This window comes from Orcinus orca, chromosome 1, assembly GCF_937001465.1.
Source record: "Orcinus orca chromosome 1, mOrcOrc1.1, whole genome shotgun sequence".
Lineage (NCBI taxonomy): Eukaryota > Metazoa > Chordata > Mammalia > Artiodactyla > Delphinidae > Orcinus > Orcinus orca.
The window spans coordinates 74,479,359-74,494,292 of NC_064559.1; positions in this window are offsets into that span (position 1 = coordinate 74,479,359).

Here is a 14,934-nt window from a genome sequence, read left to right on the forward strand (position 1 = left end):
GGTGTTGCGGCCAGCTCAGAAGAAAGCGAGTTGAAGAAAGGAGCTCAGGGGCACTATAATTCAAAAACCTGCAGAGATATAAATGACAGCTATCGTCCAAAAATATATTGAAGTAAGGCTTCCAAGAGGACTTGAAAGCGGGGCAGAACTGCAGGAAACCGATTTCAGGAGGTAGACTGGAATTGCATGTAAAGCATAGGAAAAGAGGCAGAACGTCCACAATGATGCACTTGGTCAAAAAGGGCGTATGTGTTTTTTCCTGAATATATTCAGGAAAAAACGCATACGCACTTTTTGGCCAACCAAGCAAGCTTGCAAAGGAAATCTGCACTACAATGAAGTCTCACTGCCCCCCGGTCAAAAGGGTCATCTGAAAAAAGTGTAAAATCCAGAAAGGCAGGACAGGCCATGGAGAACTGGGAGACTTGTTATGCTGATGGGCAGGATGTAAATTGCCAACAGCCACTCTGGAGAAGTGAATGGTGTTTCTTGAAACATCTAAGAAACAAAGCAACAGAGCCTAGAGCACTTCCACTTATGGTCCTATAGCTTAGGGAAATTAAAATCAAAAAGACACAGCCACCCCAAAGTTTTGGACGGCTCTGTTTACAAGAACCTCGTTTACAGTACAAGTTCAATATCACAGAAAGCGAAAAATGGATAAAGAAGTTGTGGTATATACGTCCAATGCAATATCACTCAGCAATGAAATCTATGTCATCAGGCCCATAGCAGCATAATGAGTGGATTCAGGTACGATGATTCTAAGTGAAATAAGTCACACAGAAAACGAAACATCATAAGATATCACTACTACATGGAATGTAAACTTGGCTACAAAGGAACTGAATTACAAAACAGAACAGGGTCTCAAATGTAGAAAACCAACTTATGCTTGCTTAAGGGGAAAGGTGAGTTGGGGTGCTGCATAAAACCAGAGATTGAAATTAGCACAGATACCGTTCCATTAGCCAAATATGTAATAGACAAGAGCTACTCCTTGCTCAACGAAGTGGATTCAACACCCCATATTAAACGCCTAAGAATATACCTGACTAGTAAGAATCTTAAAGCCTATGGATTTATATGTCTCCGAAAGAGAATCAAGCATGTGTACAGCCACATAAACGCAGCAGTGATAGGATTGGTGAGGTTCGGTGAGCAAATGCAGACCCTTTGAAGTCATATTGCATGGTACCCATTCCATGGGTCTCAACTCTCCAGGTTTAAGGGATTCTTCCATCAGCTAAAACATGCATGTGTAACCCAGAGTATGATCCACTGAGTGATCGGGAAACGTGTTCAAATGTGTCTCAGTTTTCGTCCCCTGGTACTCGCGTGCAACATTCCAGATGCTTTACTAACACTCTCCCCACTTGGAGAGTCAGTGCCTTTAACCTCCTGTTTGGCCTAGTTTGCAATTTCTGCGGAAAATGTACAGGAATAGGGAGAACCAATGAGAGACTAGCTGGAGGTGTCTGGAAGGGCAAATTTAACTCTCATTTCCCACCAGGAAGAGGGATTAACCAAAGGCTCAGCGTGCCATGCCGGAACCACACTAGGGCCTGAAGCAATCCTGCAGTGTTGCGGCCAGCTCACAAGAAAGCGAGTTGAAGAAAGGAGCTCAGGGGCACGGTAATTCACAAACCTGCAGAGTTATAACTGACAGCTATCGTCCAAAAATATATTGAAGTAAGGCTGCCAAGAGGACTTGAATGGTGGGCAGAATTGCAGGAAACCCATTTCAGGAGGCAGACTGGAATTGCATGTAAAGCATAGGAAAAGAGGCAGAACGTCCACAATGATGCACTTGGCCTAAAAGGGCGTATGCGTTTTTTCCTGAATATATTCAGGAAAAAACGCATACGCCCTTTTTGGCCAACCAAGCAAGCTTGCAAAGGAAATCTGCACTACAATGAAGTCTCACTGCCCCCCGGTCAAAAGGGCCATCTGAAAAAAGTGTAAAATGCAGAAAGGCAGGACAGGCCATGGAGAACTGGGAGCCTTGTTATGCTGATGGGCGGGATGTAAATTGCCAACAGCCACTCTGGAGAAGTGTATGGTGTTTCCTGAAACACCTAAAAAACCAAGCAACAGAGCCTAGGGCACTTCCACTTATGGTCCTATAGATTAGGGAAATTAAAATCAAAAAGACACAGCCACCCCAAAGTTTGAGACGGCTCTGTTTACAAGAACCTCGTTTACGGTACAAGTTCAATATCACAGAAAGCGAAAAATGGATAAAGGAGTTGTGGTACTTACGTACAATGCAATATCACTCAGCAATGAAATCTATGTCATCAGGCCCGTAGCAGCATAATGAGTGGATTCAGGTACGATGATTTTAAGTGAAATAAGTCACACAGAAAAAGAAACATCACAAGATATCACTACTACACGGAATGTAAACTTGGCTACACAGGAAGTGAATTACAAAACAGAACAGGGTCTCAAATGTCGAAAACCAACTTATGCTTGCTTAAGGGGAAAGGTGAGTTGGGGTGTTGCATAAAACCAGAGATTGAAATTAGCACAGATACCGTTCCATAAGCCAAATATGTAATAGACAAGAGCTACACCTTGCTCAACGAAGTGCACTCAAGACGCCATATTAAACGCCTAAGAATATACCTGACTAGTAAGAACCTTAAAACCTATGGATTTATATGTCTCCGAAAGAGAATCAAGCATGTGTACAGCGGCATAAATGCACCAGTGATAGGATTGGTGAGGTTCGGTGAGCAAATGCAGACCCTTTGAAGTCATATTGCATGGAACCCATTCCATGGGTCTCAACTCTCCAGGTTTAAGGGATTCTTCCTTCAGCTAAAACATGCATGTGGAACCCAGAGTACGATCCACCGTGTGATAGGGAAATGTGTTCAAATGTGTCTCAGTTTTCGTCCCCTGGTACTCGGGTGCAACATTCCAGACGCTTTACTAACACTCTCCCCACTTGGAGAGTCAGTGCCTTTAACATCCTGTTTGGCCCAGTTTGCAATTTCTTTGGAAAATGAACAGGATTAGGGAGAACCAATGAGAGACTAGCTGGAGGTGTCTGGACAGGCATACTTAACTCTCATTTCCCACCAGGAAGAGGAATTAATCAAAGGCTCAGCGTGCCATGCCGGAACCACACTAGGGCCTGAAGCAATCTTGCGGTGTTGCGGCCAGCTCACAAGAGAGAGAGTTGAAGAAAGGAGCTCAGGGGCACTGTAATTCACAAACCTGCAGAGTTATAAATGACAGCTATCGTCCAAAAATATACTGAAGTAAGGCTGCCAAGAGGACTTGAAAGCGGGGCAGAATACAGGAAACCGATTTCAGGAGGTAGACTGGAATTGCATGTAAAGCATAGGAAAAGAGGCAGAACGTCCACAATGATGCACTTGGCCTAAAAGGGCGTATGCGTTTTTTCCTGAATATATTCAGGAAAAAACGCATACGCCCTTTTTGGCCAACCAAGCAAGCTTGCAAAGGAAATCTGCACTACAATGAAGTCTCACTGCCCCTCGGTCAAAAGGGCCATCTGAATAAAGTGTAAAATCCAGAAAGGCAGGACAGGCCATGGAGAACTGGGAGCATTGTTATGCTGATGGGCGGGATGTAAATTGCCAACAGCCACTCTGGAGAAGTGTATGGTGTTTCCTGAAACACCTAAAAAACCAAGCAACAGAGCCTAGGGCACTTCCACTTATGGTCCTATAGCTTAGGGAAATTAAAATCAAAAAGACACAGCCACCCCAAAGTTTGGGACGGCTCTGTTTACAAGAACCTCGTTTACGGTACAAGTTCAATATCACAGAAAGCGAAAAATGGATAAAGAAGTTGTGGTACTTACGTACAATGCAATATCACTCAGCAATGAAATCTATGTCATCAGGCCCGTAGCAGCATAATGAGTGGATTCAGGTACGATGATTTTAAGTGAAATAAGTCACACAGAAAAAGAAACATCACAAGATATCACTACTACACGGAATGTAAACTTGGCTACACAGGAACTGAATTACAAAACAGAACAGGGTCTCAAATGTCGAAAACCAACTTATGCTTGCTTAAGGGGAAAGGTGAGTTGGGGTGGTGCATAAAACCAGTGATTGAAATTAACACAGATACTGTTCCAGAAGCCAAATATGTAATAACAAGAGCTACTCCTTGCTCAATGAAGTGGACTCAACACCCCATATTAAACGCCTAAGTATATACCTGACTAGTAAAAATCTTAAAACCTATGGATTTATATGTCTCCGAAAGGGAATCAAGCGTGTGTACAGTGGCATAAACGCAGCAGTGATAGGATTGGTGAGGTTCGGTGAGCAAATGCAGACCCTTTGAAGTCATATAGCATGGTACCCATTCCATGGGTCTCAACTCTCCAGGTTTAAGGGATTCTTCCTTCAGCTAAAACATGCATGTGGAACCCAGAGTATGATCCACTGCGTGATCGGGAAACGTGTTCAAATGTGTCTCAGTTTTCGTCCCCTGGTACTCGGGTGCAACATTCCAGACGCTTTACTAAAACTCTCCCAACTTGGAGAGTCAGGGCCTTTACCTCCTGTTTGGCCCAGTTTGCAATATCTGCGTAAGATGAACAGGAATAGGGAGAACCCATGAGAGACTAGCTGGAGGTGTCTGGACAGGCAAATTTAACTCTCATTTCCCACCAGGAAGAGGCATTAACCAAAGGCTCAGCGTGCTGTGCCGGAACCACACTAGGGCCTGAAGCAATCTTGCGGTGTTGCGGCCAGCTCAGAAGAAAGCGAGTTGAAGAAAGGAGCTCAGGGGCACTATAATTCAAAAACCTGCAGAGATATAAATGACAGCTATCGTCCAAAAATATATTGAAGTAAGGCTTCCAAGAGGACTTGAAAGCGGGGCAGAACTGCAGGAAACCGATTTCAGGAGGTAGACTGGAATTGCATGTAAAGCATAGGAAAAGAGGCAGAACGTCCACAATGATGCACTTGGTCAAAAAGGGCGTATGTGTTTTTTCCTGAATATATTCAGGAAAAAACGCATACGCCCTTTTTGGCCAACCAAGCAAGCTTGCAAAGGAAATCTGCACTACAATGAAGTCTCACTGCCCCCCGGTCAAAAGGGCCATCTGAAAAAAGTGTAAAATGCAGAAAGGCAGGACAGGCCATGGAGAACTGGGAGCCTTGTTATGCTGATGGGCGGGATGTAAATTGCCAACAGCCACTCTGGAGAAGTGTATGGTGTTTCCTGAAACACCTAAAAAACAAAGCAACAGAGCCTAGGGCACTTCCACTTATGGTACTATAGCTTAGGGAAATTAAAATAAAAAAGACACAGCCACCCGAAAGTTTGGGACGGCTCTGTTTACAAGAACCTCGTTTACGGTACAAGTTCAATATCACAGAAAGTGAAAAATGTATAAAGAAGTTGTGGTACTTATGTACAATGCAATATCACTCAGCAATGAAATCTATGTCATCAGGCCCATAGCAGCATAATGAATGGATTCAGGTACGATGATTCTAAATGAAATATGTCACACAGAAAAAGAAACATCACAAGATATCACTACTACACGGAATGTAAACTTGGCTACACAGGAACTGAATTACAAAACAGAACAGGGTCTCAAATGCAGAAAACCAACTTATGCTTGCTTAAGGGGAAAGCTGAGTTGGGGTGCTGCATAAAACCAGAGATTGAAATTAGCACAGATACCGTTCCATAAGCCAAATATGTAATACACAAGAGCTAAACCTTGCTCAACGAAGTGCACTCAAGACGCCATCTTAAACGCCTAAGAATATACCTGACTAGTAAGAACCTTAAAACCTATGGATTTATATGTCTCCGAAAGAGAATCAAGCGTGTGTACAGCGGCATAAATGCACCAGTGATAGGATTGGTGAGGTCCGGTGAGCAAATGAAGACCCTTTGAAGTCATATTGCATGGTACCCATTCCATGGGTCTCAACTCTCCAGGTTTAAGGGATTCTTCCATCAGCTAAAACATGCATGTGGAACCCAGAGTATGATCCACCGTGTGATCGGGAAATGTGTTCAAATGTGTCTCAGTTTTCGTCCCCTGGTACTCGGGTGCAACATTCCAGACGCTTTACTAACACTCTGCCCACTTGGAGAGTCAGTGCCTTTAACCTCCTTTTTGGCCCAGTTTGCAATTTCTGTGGAAATTGAACAGGAATAGGGAGAACCAATGAGAGACTAGCTGGAGGTGTCTGGACAGGCAAATTTAACTCTCATTTCCCACCAGGAAGAGGAATTAACCAAAGGCTCAGCGTGCCATGCCGGAACCACACTAGGGCCTGAAGCAATCCTGCGGTGTTGCAGCCAGCTCACAAGAGAACGAGTTGAAGAAAGGAGCTCAGGGGAACTGTAATTCACAACCCTGCAGAGTTATAAATGACAGCTATCATCCAAAACTATATTGAAGTAAGGCTGCCAAGAGGACTTGAAAGCGGGGCAGAATTGCAGGAAACTGATTTCAGGAGGTAGACTGGAATTGCATGTAAAGCATAGGAAAAGAGGCAGAACGTCCACAATGATGCACTTGGCCAAAAAGGGCGTATGCGTTTTTTCCTGAATATATTCAGGAAAAAACGCATACGCCCTTTTTGGCCAACCAAGCAAGCTTGCAAAGGAAATCTGCACTACAATGAAGTCTCACTGCCCCTCAGTCAAAAGGGCCATCTGAAAAAAGTGTAAAATCCAGAAAGGCAGGACAGGCCATGGAGAACTGGGAGCCTTGTTATGCTGATGGGCGGGATGTAAATTGCCAACAGCCACTCTGGAGAAGTGTATGGTGTTTCCTGGAACATCTAAAAAACAAAGCAACAGAGCCTAGGGCACTTCCACTTATGGTCCAATAGCTTAGGGAAATTAAAATCAGAAAGACACAGCCACCCCAAAGTTTGGGACGGCTATGTTGACAAGAACCTCGTTTACGGAACAAGTTCAATATCACAGAAAGCGAAAAATGGATAAAGAAGTTGTGGTACTTACGTACAATGTAATATCACACAGCAATGAAATCTATGTCATCAGGCCCGTAGCAGAATAATGAGTGGATTCAGGTACAATGATTCTAAGTGAAATAAGTCACACAGAAAACGAAACATCATAAGATATCACTACTACATGGAATGTAAACTTGGCTACACAGGAATTGAATTACAAAACAGAACAGGGTCTCTAATGTAGAAAACCAACTTATGCTTGCTTAAGGGGAAAGCTGAGTTGGGGTGCTGCATAAAACCAGAGATTGAAATTAGCACAGATACCGGTCCATAAGCCAAATATGTAAGAGACAAGAGCTACTCCTTTCTCAACGACGTGGACTCAAGACGCCATATTAAACGCTTAAGAATATACCTGACTAGTAAGAACTTTAAAACCTATGGATTTATATGTCTCCGAAAGAGAATCAAGCGTGTGTACAGTGGCATAAATGCAGCAGTGATAGGATTGGTGAGGTTCGGTGAGCAAATGCAGACCCTTTGAAGTCATATTGCATGGTACCCATTCCATGGGTCTCAACTCTCCAGGTTTAAGGGATTCTTCCTTCAGCTAAAACATGCATGTGGAACCCAGAGTACGATCCACCGTGTGATTGGGAAACGTGTTCAAATGTGTCTCAGTTTTCGTCCCCTGGTACTCGGGTGCAACATTCCAGACGCTTTACTAACACTCTCCCCACTTGGAGAGTCAGTGCCTTTAACCTCCTGTTTGGCCCAGTTTGCAATTTCTGTGGAAATTGAACAGGAATAGGGAGAAGCAATGAGAGACTAGCTGGAGGTGTCTGGACAGGCAAATTTAACTCTCATTTCCCACCAGGAAGATGAATTAACCAAAGGCTCAGCGTGCCATGCCGGAACCACACTAGGGCCTGAAGCAATCCTGTGGTGTTGCGGCCAGCTCACAAGAGAGCGAGTTGAAGAAAGGAGCTCAGGGGCACTGTAATTCACAACCCTGCAGAGTTATAAATGACAGCCATCGTCCAAAACTATATTGAAGTAAGGCTGCCAAGAGGACTTGAAAGCGGGGCAGAATTGCAGGAAACTGATTTCAGGAGGTAGACTGGAATTGCATGTAAAGCATAGGAAAAGAGGCAGAACGTCCGCAATGATGCACTTGGCCAAAAAGGGCGTATGCGTTTTTTCCTGAATATATTCAGGAAAAAACGCATACGCCCTTTTTGGCCAACCAAGCAAGCTTGCAAAGGAAATCTGCACTAAAATGAAGTCTCACTTCCCCCGGGTCAAAAGGGCCATCTGAAAAAAGTGTAAAATCCAGAAATGCAGGACAGGCCATGGAGAACTGGGAGCCTTGTCATGCTGACAGGCGGGATGTAAATTGCCAAGAGCCACTCTGGAGAAGTGTATGGTGTTTCCTGAAACATCTATAAAACAAAGCAACAGAGCCTAGGGCACTTCCACTTATGGTCCTATAGCTTAGGGAAATTAAAATCAGAAAGACACAGCCACCCCAAAGTTTGGGACGGCTATGTTGACAAGAACTTCGTTTACGGTACAAGTTCAATATCACACAAAGCGAAAAATGGATAAAGAAGTTGTGGTACTTACGTCCAATGCAATATCACACAGCAATGAAATCTATGTCATCAGGCCCGTAGCAGCATAATGAGTGGATTCAGGTACAATGATTCTAAGTGAAATAAGTCACAGAGAAAAAGAAACATCATAAGGTATCACTACTACATGGAATGTAAACTTGGCTACACAGGAATTGAATTACAAAACAGAACAAGGTCTCTAATGTAGAAAACCAACTTATGCTTGCTTAAGGGGAAAGGTGAGTTGGGGTGCTGCATAAAACCAGAGATTGAAATTAGCACAGATACCGTTCCATAAGCCAAATATGTAAGAGACAAGAGCTACTCCTTGCTCAACGAAGTGGACTCAAGACGCCATATTAAACGCCTAAGAATATACCTGACTAGTAAGAATCTTAAAACCTATGAATTTATATGTCTCTGAAAGAGAATCAAGCGTGTGTACAGTGGCATAAACGCAGCAGTGATAGGATTGGTGAGGTTCGGTAAGCAAATGCAGACCCTTGGAAGTCATATTGCATGGTACCCATTCCATGGGTCTCAACTCTCCAGGTTTAAGGGATTCTTCCTTCAGCTAAAACATGCATGTGGAACCCAGAATATGATCCACCATGAGATCGGGAAACGTGTTCAAATGTGTCTCAGTTTTCGTCCCCTGGTACTCGGGTGCAACATTCCAGACGCTTTACTAAAACTCTCCTCACTTGGAGAGTCAGGGCCTTTAACCTCCTGTTTGGCCCAGTTTGCAATTTCTGCGGAAAATGAACAGGAATAGGGAGAACCAATGAGAGACTAGCTGGAGGTGTCTGGACGGGCAAATTTAACTCTCATTTCCCACCAGGAAGAGGAATTAACCAAAGGCTAAGCGTGCCGTATTGGAACCACACTAGGGCCTGAAGCCATCCTGCGGTGTTGCGGCCAGCTCACAAGAAAGCGAGTTGAAGAAAGGAGCTCAGGGGCACTGTAATTCACAAACCTGCAGAGTTATAAATGACAGCTATCGTCCAAAAATATATTGAAGTAAGGCTGCCAAGAGGACTTGAAAGCGGGGCAGAATTGGAGGAAACCGATTTCAGGAGGTAGACTGGAATTGCATGTAAAGCATAGGAAAAGAGGCAGAACGTCCACAATGATGCACTTGGCCTAAAAGGGCGTATGCGTTTTTTCCTGAATATATTCAGGAAAAAACGCATACGCCCTTTTTGGCCAACCAAGCAAGCTTGCAAAGGAAATCTGCACTACAATGAAGTCTCACTGCCCCTCGGTCAAAAGGGCCATCTGAATAAAGTGTAAAATCCAGAAAGGCAGGACAGGCCATGGAGAACTGGGAGCATTGTTATGCTGATGGGCGGGATGTAAATTGCCAACAGCCACTCTGGAGAAGTGTATGGTGTTTCCTGAAACACCTAAAAAACCAAGCAACAGAGCCTAGGGCACTTCCACTTATGGTCCTATAGCTTAGGGAAATTAAAATCAAAAAGACACAGCCACCCCAAAGTTTGGGACGGCTCTGTTTACAAGAACCTCGTTTACGGTACAAGTTCAATATCACAGAAAGCGAAAAATGGATAAAGAAGTTGTGGTACTTACGTACAATGCAATATCACTCAGCAATGAAATCTATGTCATCAGGCCCGTAGCAGCATAATGAGTGGATTCAGGTACGATGATTTTAAGTGAAATAAGTCACACAGAAAAAGAAACATCACAAGATATCACTACTACACGGAATGTAAACTTGGCTACACAGGAACTGAATTACAAAACAGAACAGGGTCTCAAATGTCGAAAACCAACTTATGCTTGCTTAAGGGGAAAGGTGAGTTGGGGTGGTGCATAAAACCAGTGATTGAAATTAACACAAATACTGTTCCAGAAGCCAAATATGTAATAACAAGAGCTACTCCTTGCTCAATGAAGTGGACTCAACACCCCATATTAAACGCCTAAGTATATACCTGACTAGTAAAAATCTTAAAACCTATGGATTTATATGTCTCCGAAAGGGAATCAAGCGTGTGTACAGTGGCATAAACGCAGCAGTGATAGGATTGGTGAGGTTCGGTGAGCAAATGCAGACCCTTTGAAGTCATATAGCATGGTACCCATTCCATGGGTCTCAACTCTCCAGGTTTAAGGGATTCTTCCTTCAGCTAAAACATGCATGTGGAACCCAGAGTATGATCCACTGCGTGATCGGGAAACGTGTTCAAATGTGTCTCAGTTTTCGTCCCCTGGTACTCGGGTGCAACATTCCAGACGCTTTACTAAAACTCTCCCAACTTGGAGAGTCAGGGCCTTTACCTCCTGTTTGGCCCAGTTTGCAATATCTGCGTAAGATGAACAGGAATAGGGAGAACCCATGAGAGACTAGCTGGAGGTGTCTGGACAGGCAAATTTAACTCTCATTTCCCACCAGGAAGAGGCATTAACCAAAGGCTCAGCGTGCTGTGCCGGAACCACACTAGGGCCTGAAGCAATCTTGCGGTGTTGCGGCCAGCTCAGAAGAAAGCGAGTTGAAGAAAGGAGCTCAGGGGCACTATAATTCAAAAACCTGCAGAGATATAAATGACAGCTATCGTCCAAAAATATATTGAAGTAAGGCTTCCAAGAGGACTTGAAAGCGGGGCAGAACTGCAGGAAACCGATTTCAGGAGGTAGACTGGAATTGCATGTAAAGCATAGGAAAAGAGGCAGAACGTCCACAATGATGCACTTGGTCAAAAAGGGCGTATGTGTTTTTTCCTGAATATATTCAGGAAAAAACGCATACGCACTTTTTGGCCAACCAAGCAAGCTTGCAAAGGAAATCTGCACTACAATGAAGTCTCACTGCCCCCCGGTCAAAAGGGCCATCTGAAAAAAGTGTAAAATGCAGAAAGGCAGGACAGGCCATGGAGAACTGGGAGCCTTGTTATGCTGATGGGCGGGATGTAAATTGCCAACAGCCACTCTGGAGAAGTGTATGGTGTTTCCTGAAACACCTAAAAAACAAAGCAACAGAGCCTAGGGCACTTCCACTTATGGTACTATAGCTTAGGGAAATTAAAATAAAAAAGACACAGCCACCCGAAAGTTTGGGACGGCTCTGTTTACAAGAACCTCGTTTACGGTACAAGTTCAATATCACAGAAAGTGAAAAATGTATAAAGAAGTTGTGGTACTTATGTACAATGCAATATCACTCAGCAATGAAATCTATGTCATCAGGCCCATAGCAGCATAATGAATGGATTCAGGTACGATGATTCTAAATGAAATATGTCACACAGAAAAAGAAACATCACAAGATATCACTACTACACGGAATGTAAACTTGGCTACACAGGAACTGAATTACAAAACAGAACAGGGTCTCAAATGCAGAAAACCAACTTATGCTTGCTTAAGGGGAAAGCTGAGTTGGGGTGCTGCATAAAACCAGAGATTGAAATTAGCACAGATACCGTTCCATAAGCCAAATATGTAATACACAAGAGCTAAACCTTGCTCAACGAAGTGCACTCAAGACGCCATCTTAAACGCCTAAGAATATACCTGACTAGTAAGAACCTTAAAACCTATGGATTTATATGTCTCCGAAAGAGAATCAAGCGTGTGTACAGCGGCATAAATGCACCAGTGATAGGATTGGTGAGGTCCGGTGAGCAAATGAAGACCCTTTGAAGTCATATTGCATGGTACCCATTCCATGGGTCTCAACTCTCCAGGTTTAAGGGATTCTTCCATCAGCTAAAACATGCATGTGGAACCCAGAGTATGATCCACCGTGTGATCGGGAAATGTGTTCAAATGTGTCTCAGTTTTCGTCCCCTGGTACTCGGGTGCAACATTCCAGACGCTTTACTAACACTCTGCCCACTTGGAGAGTCAGTGCCTTTAACCTCCTTTTTGGCCCAGTTTGCAATTTCTGTGGAAATTGAACAGGAATAGGGAGAACCAATGAGAGACTAGCTGGAGGTGTCTGGACAGGCAAATTTAACTCTCATTTCCCACCAGGAAGAGGAATTAACCAAAGGCTCAGCGTGCCATGCCGGAACCACACTAGGGCCTGAAGCAATCCTGCGGTGTTGCAGCCAGCTCACAAGAGAACGAGTTGAAGAAAGGAGCTCAGGGGAACTGTAATTCACAACCCTGCAGAGTTATAAATGACAGCTATCATCCAAAACTATATTGAAGTAAGGCTGCCAAGAGGACTTGAAAGCGGGGCAGAATTGCAGGAAACTGATTTCAGGAGGTAGACTGGAATTGCATGTAAAGCATAGGAAAAGAGGCAGAACGTCCACAATGATGCACTTGGCCAAAAAGGGCGTATGCGTTTTTTCCTGAATATATTCAGGAAAAAACGCATACGCCCTTTTTGGCCAACCAAGCAAGCTTGCAAAGGAAATCTGCACTACAATGAAGTCTCACTGCCCCTCAGTCAAAAGGGCCATCTGAAAAAAGTGTAAAATCCAGAAAGGCAGGACAGGCCATGGAGAACTGGGAGCCTTGTTATGCTGATGGGCGGGATGTAAATTGCCAACAGCCACTCTGGAGAAGTGTATGGTGTTTCCTGGAACATCTAAAAAACAAAGCAACAGAGCCTAGGGCACTTCCACTTATGGTCCAATAGCTTAGGGAAATTAAAATCAGAAAGACACAGCCACCCCAAAGTTTGGGACGGCTATGTTGACAAGAACCTCGTTTACGGAACAAGTTCAATATCACAGAAAGCGAAAAATGGATAAAGAAGTTGTGGTACTTACGTACAATGTAATATCACACAGCAATGAAATCTATGTCATCAGGCCCGTAGCAGAATAATGAGTGGATTCAGGTACAATGATTCTAAGTGAAATAAGTCACACAGAAAACGAAACATCATAAGATATCACTACTACATGGAATGTAAACTTGGCTACACAGGAATTGAATTACAAAACAGAACAGGGTCTCTAATGTAGAAAACCAACTTATGCTTGCTTAAGGGGAAAGCTGAGTTGGGGTGCTGCATAAAACCAGAGATTGAAATTAGCACAGATACCGTTCCATAAGCCAAATATGTAAGAGACAAGAGCTACTCCTTTCTCAACGAAGTGGACTCAAGACGCCATATTAAACGCTTAAGAATATACCTGACTAGTAAGAACTTTAAAACCTATGGATTTATATGTCTCTGAAAGAGAATCAAGCGTGTGTACAATGGCATAAATGCAGCAGTGATAGGATTGGTGAGGTTCGGTGAGCAAATGCAGACCCTTTGAAGTCATATTGCATGGTACCCATTCCATGGGTCTCAACTCTCCAGGTTTAAGGGATTCTTCCTTCAGCTAAAACATGCATGTGGAACCCAGAGTACGATCCACCGTGTGATTGGGAAACGTGTTCAAATGTGTCTCAGTTTTCGTCCCCTGGTACTCGGGTGCAACATTCCAGACGCTTTACTAACACTCTCCCCACTTGGAGAGTCAGTGCCTTTAACCTCCTGTTTGGCCCAGTTTGCAATTTCTGTGGAAATTGAACAGGAATAGGGAGAAGCAATGAGAGACTAGCTGGAGGTGTCTGGACAGGCAAATTTAACTCTCATTTCCCACCAGGAAGATGAATTAACCAAAGGCTCAGCGTGCCATGCCGGAACCACACTAGGGCCTGAAGCAATCCTGTGGTGTTGCGGCCAGCTCACAAGAGAGCGAGTTGAAGAAAGGAGCTCAGGGGCACTGTAATTCACAACCCTGCAGAGTTATAAATGACAGCCATCGTCCAAAACTATATTGAAGTAAGGCTGCCAAGAGGACTTGAAAGCGGGGCAGAATTGCAGGAAACTGATTTCAGGAGGTAGACTGGAATTGCATGTAAAGCATAGGAAAAGAGGCAGAACGTCCGCAATGATGCACTTGGCCAAAAAGGGCGTATGCGTTTTTTCCTGAATATATTCAGGAAAAAACGCATACGCCCTTTTTGGCCAACCAAGCAAGCTTGCAAAGGAAATCTGCACTAAAATGAAGTCTCACTTCCCCCGGGTCAAAAGGGCCATCTGAAAAAAGTGTAAAATCCAGAAATGCAGGACAGGCCATGGAGAACTGGGAGCCTTGTCATGCTGACAGGCGGGATGTAAATTGCCAAGAGCCACTCTGGAGAAGTGTATGGTGTTTCCTGAAACATCTATAAAACAAAGCAACAGAGCCTAGGGCACTTCCACTTATGGTCCTATAGCTTCGGGAAATTAAAATCAGAAAGACACAGCCACCCCAAAGTTTGGGACGGCTATGTTGACAAGAACTTCGTTTACGGTACAAGTTCAATATCACACAAAGCGAAAAATGGATAAAGAAGTTGTGGTACTTACGTCCAATGCAATATCACACAGCAATGAAATCTATGTC